Source organism: Camellia sinensis, chromosome 2 (assembly GCF_055761805.1).
Source record: "Camellia sinensis isolate YWXY chromosome 2, ASM5576180v1, whole genome shotgun sequence".
In the NCBI taxonomy this organism is placed as follows: domain Eukaryota; kingdom Viridiplantae; phylum Streptophyta; class Magnoliopsida; order Ericales; family Theaceae; genus Camellia; species Camellia sinensis.
The window spans coordinates 120,442,690-120,448,689 of record NC_138962.1 but is presented as its reverse complement, the minus strand read 5'-3'; positions in this window follow the sequence as shown (position 1 = coordinate 120,448,689).

The following is a 6,000-nucleotide window of genomic DNA, read 5'->3' as shown; positions in this document are numbered from 1 at the left end:
AACCTATAGGGGCGGGTTTGGGTCGTGACAAGAACATACATCTTGTGTTTGTTTGAAAGAGGGGTGCAAGCACCAATATTCGCTTCCCTCTTAAAAAAAAAAAATTGTTTCTACCTTTAGTGGCTAAACTTGTATTTTTCGCCAAATAATAATCAATACCGACTAAATTTTTTATAGCCAAAAGTGTAATTTGGTTACTAATTTTTTTTTTCGTCGGCGAAAATTGATTATACAACGACTAAATTTTTTTTGTCACCAAAAGTTTATATTTGCCGACAAAAATATTTGGTTGCCAAAGAGTGATCCAAAAAATAAGCCTGTTATTTAGCGACTAAATTTTTTTTGTCGGCAAATGGTTGTATACAACGACTAAAACAAGAATTAGTAGCCTAAAATGTAGACTAACGCCGACTAAAAATTTTTTAGTTGCCTATTACATCATATTTAGAGAACGAATTCTTTTTTAGTCTCCAATAACTAATATACGGCTACTAAAAAATTTAGTTTCTAAAACATAAAGTATTGCCGACCAATAAAAATTTTAGTTGCCAAACGTCTGACTTTTGGCATCTAAATTCGTTTTAGTAGCCAAATTTAGTCGTCAAAAATGCAAATTGTTGTAGTGAAATAATTTCACTTGGGATCAAATGTTTCACAGCATTATGTTTATGATGAATATGTCGAGACTTATCATTATATATATTGTTTTGTGCCCTTCTTATTTTTTTTATTAACTATAGCAATGAATGCAGGTTGCAGGCATATGTTTTGGTCACATTGAAACATTTTCCAAGAAATGTCAAAGCTATTATACTTTTTCTCCAACTTTATGGAAAGTTATAAATTTAGATTTCATTGTTGATCTAGTGATGCATGTCTGTTTGGACATAGTTGCACTTTCTAAATTTTTTTTTTTGACAATATTGTATCAGATATTCAGTTTGCATCCAGTATCCTTCAAGTAGTGTTAAATATCTAGCAGTTCTAGCCACAATATATGGTATATCTTAAATATCTAAGAATGCTAACTATTGCTAGGGGTGAGAATTTGACACACGATCCGTTAACAACTTAAACTGTATACGTAATTTGAATGTTAAGATCGGTCAATTTTCAACATGAACATGAATACGACCCAACCTAACCCGATAACAAAAATATTAAGCAGTTAGTGTTTAGGTTGAACACATACAATCTGTATTGATCCGTGGGAAACCCAAATGCAATATGAATTTGGTAGAAATAGAATTTTAAATGCTTTATTTTCAACAATTGGATTCGATTTAGATCTCTATATAACATGTAGGAGCAACCCTAAATCCCTAATATTATGCCAACTTAGAGATTTAGTTTTAAAAAAAAATTGTGGTAGAATAGTCATGCATCTTTTTAATTATTTTCATAGATATTGGGATGTATATACATTATTTTCAAGCATCTATGTCTTATTGTCAGTAAAAATAGAGTGTTTACAGAAGACCTACTAATAGAAATACCTTATAAGCCATTCTTTTGTTTTCTCTCTAATCCATGTTTTCATTCTCTTTCAATTGCAAATGACGACCATGTATGTAGTTCACAAATTTCAAAGAAATAGGTAATGAGGTGACCTTCAAGTACATGAATAATAATCAATTCATGCATGTAGTAGTAAATAAAATGGAACATGAACTATCTAATGAACTTCTAAATTCATTCACTAAATACATCTCCAAATACATCCACTTCTTAAGGATTGTATCCTCATACAATGCATGTAATTAATTACAATAATGAAATCTGATGGGCATAGCCTAAATAAGTGGCCCAATGGGCTGTCCAAACAATTCCTAACCCAACTTAGGCCCAGGGGCCAGACAAAAGGAAGAGACAAGTAACCTTATTTTGTGAAGTCCATGGCATGACAACACTATCATAGACTTACGGCTGATAGGATAGGTCGACTGACAGGGCACGGTAAGCGAAGAGGCCATAAAGGTATGGAAGAAATCAATATATACAAGTAATCACTCTCTCTCTAACGATTTTCTACTTCCTCTCTAAGCTAAAAGCTTCTATTTTTCTACTAGAGACTACTCTAACTTAAACATCGGAGGGTCCTCAAGAAGGAACCCCACCTCCGGGGTCCTTCTCGACGAACTTGGTGCAGGTACAACTGGGAAGACGAGGTTCAATCATCCTGTGGAGCATCCGGACCCTGTTCGACCCATTCCTCATCCGACAAAACTACATTATCAGTTGGCGCCGTCAATGGGAAACTCTTCCGATTGGCAGTTGTGCTTATTGTCACCGGAAATAGTTTCCTTTTCACCCACCTTCAGTGTTGGAATGAATGGTTACCACATGATTCATGGCTTCCCAGCGGCGGTGGCGACGTTTTCCCCGCCTACACCTCTCTCACCGGCACCATGATTCTAGACCGATCCGTGGCCGACGATCTCATTCCTAGCCCGGTCCAATCGTACCTCAACTTGGCTCTCCGATGCCTCTTCACGCCGCTCTCGGCTCACCTCACCATTGTCGTTGGTGAGCACTGCGGAGGTCTACCTACGCACCAAAATCAACCCCCGCACCAAGTAATTCAAAGTCGTTAAGACTTCAAAGTTCAAGAACAAACAAGCAAATAGTTCAAGAACAAAGCTCCGGACAAGTATTTCCCATTTGATCCATATCAAAGGCCCATATTGCCCCACATGAAGACATGGGCTTCACTCCCCAAGCCACTAACTCTCTCTCTTTTCCCTACGTCTGTGTCATGTCACATCATCACGTGCATCCCTGCACCTTGAGCTCCGTGCACCGCCAACCAACCCAGCTCGGCAACATAGGTCGGTCGGCAACATAGCTCGGTCAGCAACATACGTCGGTCGACAAACTAGTTACATAGCTCGGTCGGCAACATAGCTCGGTCAGCAAACTAGCTCGGTCAGCAAACTAGTTCGGTCGACAACTCGGTCGGCAACATAGGTCGGTCAGCAAACTAGTTCGGTCGGCAACATAGCTCAATCGGCAAGCTAGATCGGTCGGCATCATTGGTCGGTCGACAACTCGGTCAGCAACATAGGTCGGTCAGCAAACTAGTTCGGCCAGCAACATAGCTCGGTCGGCAAACTAGATCGGTTGGCATCATTGGTCGGTCGACAACTCGGTCGGCAACATAGGTCGGTCAGCAAACTAGTTCGGTCGGCAACATAGCTCGGTCGGCAACTTCAGCAACAATCAGACGGAGCCCCAGCGCCTCCGCCATATCCGAATGGTCTACTTCTCCCTTCTCAAGGACATCATGAGTAAGATATTCAAACTTCTTTTATCTATGTTGCACATGTCATAACATTTCAGATCAAAAAGCCTCAGCCAGACTGAGCATAAAGACCTCAGCCAGACTGAGTACTACTGAAAGCCTCAGCCAGACCGAGTAATTTAAAGTTGTGAGGGGCATGGTATCAGATCCTACCCACAAAGACCTCGGCCAAACCGAGTTACATAAAGTCTCAGCCAGACTGAGCACTACCGAAAGCCTCAGCCAGACTGAGCACGAAGACCTCGGCCAGACCGAGTAATTTAAAGCCGTGAGGGGCGTGGTATCAGATCCTACCCACGAAGATCTCGGCCAGACCGAGTTACATAAATTCTCAGCCAGACTGAGCACTACCGAAAGCCTCAGCCAGACTGAGCACGAAGACCTCGGCCAGACCGAGTTACATAAAGTCTCAGCCAGACTGAGCACTACCGAAAGCCTCAGCCAGACTGAGCATGAAGACCTCGGCCAGACCGAGTTACATAAAGTCTTAGCCAGACTGAGCACTATTTAAGGCCTTAGCCAGACTGAGCACAAAGGGGGAGTCCTGACCAAATTACTTAAAGCCTTAGCTATACTGAGCACGAAGACCTCGGCCAGACCGAGTTTACAAAAGCCTCAGCCAGACTGAGCATGAAGACCTTGGCCAAACCGAGTTTACAAAGTCTCAGCCAGACTGAGCATGAAGAAGACTCCAAACCACACAAATAACCACTCCTCTAACATGAGCACAAGCAACAATGAAGGAGTTCAACATCATGACTTGGGACCAAGCTCTAAATATACGTCAGTCTGCTGTTTGCCCTAGATCATTTCTAAGACCCCCACGTGGGAGACCAATCGATCGATTCCAATGGGCGATCGACAACCATATAGAAGACCTCCATGAGGAAATCCACTATATGGGAGGACAGCCACCATGCGAAAGACCACCATATGGGAGACCTCCATGCGAAAGGCCTCCATGTGGAAAACCACTATGCGGAAGACAAACATTTGGGAGGCCACCAGCTACTCCACAGCTTGAATGCCATCAACATCACATGGAGACTAAGCACACTGTAAGTGGGCATGTATTGCTTTCATGGCTGAAATATTGGCAAAAGTCTCCATCACCACTCTGTTCTGGAGCTTCTCATCGTCATTGTCAGCATACTAAGACCCATCATTGCTCATGTTATTATCATATTTGACTGATGAAGTACCTTCTCCGACCAAAATATTGAACTCTAAAGAAGGTCCACTGACATGGCCTACAAAAAGCCAGCTCACCGTTCACACGGACTCATCGAGCACCATCACATTAGATCAAGTAATGGCTCAACAGTGTGTCCAAGCACGCTCACGCAACAACCAAGCCCTCCAAGGCACTACAAGAAGGGCCCCAGCTGAGCCTCCTAACCCAAACAATCCATCTCCATACTTCACGAAGAAACGCCCGACAGCGTTAACCACTTGATTGAGCAAAACCAAGCCATGTTCCAACGAGAACTACCAGTTTCTATCCCTCTGCCTCTATAAATCGTCCTTTAAAATTAGGATCAAGTCCAAAAAGGCCGTCCTCAGCAACAATAGGGACCGCTTCTTCCACCACTCGCTCCGCGAGCAATAGCCGACCATCTAAAATCCATCGGCCTACTGCCAAAGAGCACTGGCCGACCACCAAAGTACTCCGCCAACCTCCAAAACTGCTCGGCCGATCTCCAAGGCTTCCAATAGTCATCGGCCGACCTCCAAAAATTAGCCAACCTCCAAGACTTCCAACAGTCATAGTCCGACCCCCCGGTCATCAGTCGACCTCCAAATCATTAGCTGACCGTCCAACACGCTCTGCAAACTGAGTGAGATCCTGCGGGCTAAACAAACTCAACAAGACTGGGTCTAATTCTACAAGTAAGGTATTCAACTTCTCCTACATCGGCTGACCGTCCGAAGCCTTAGTTGAACTGAGCCCAAAGACCTTAGCTAGACTGAGTGTACAAAAGACTCCCAGACCGAGCATCCACAGAGCCTCAGCCAGCCTGAGCACATCAAGATCTCGGCCAGACCGAGCACCAAAAAGCCTCAGTCAAATTGAGTACAAACTTACGGTACGAGCTAATCCATCAACCGATTGCCCAGGTCCTCAGTCGGCCTTCCAAAGGCCTCAGCTTCGGTTGCATTGCTCTACAAAAGGGCTAGCACTTTACATTCCTCACAATTTCGCACATGCCGACTCCTCTCGGCGCACGCAGTCTGCGCCGCTTTGCGCCGGCCCAAAATCTCCAACTTTACTCCCTTTAACTCTCACTGCGCCTTGCCCAGTTGGTTTTTGAGCAGTCCTACCTCTATCGCAGCACCCACTCATTTGCTCAATAAATTTGGCCACCGTCGCCCTGCCTCCTTCCGTGACTTGGGGAACTACTTTACTCTCTCTTATTCCCTTCGTTGGACTAAAGCTGCACTCGGGAATAGGGGACTACTGATGGGCATAGCCCAAATAAGTGGCCCAATGGGCTGTCCAAACAATTCCTAACCCAACTTAGGCCCAGGGGCCGGACAAGAGGAAGAGACAAGCAACCTCCTTCTGTGAAGTCCACGGCATGACAACACTACCATAGACTTACGGCTGATAGGACAGGTCGACTGACAGGGCACGGTAAGCGAAGAGGCCATAAAAGATATGAAAGAAATCAATATATACAAGTAATCACTCTCTCTCT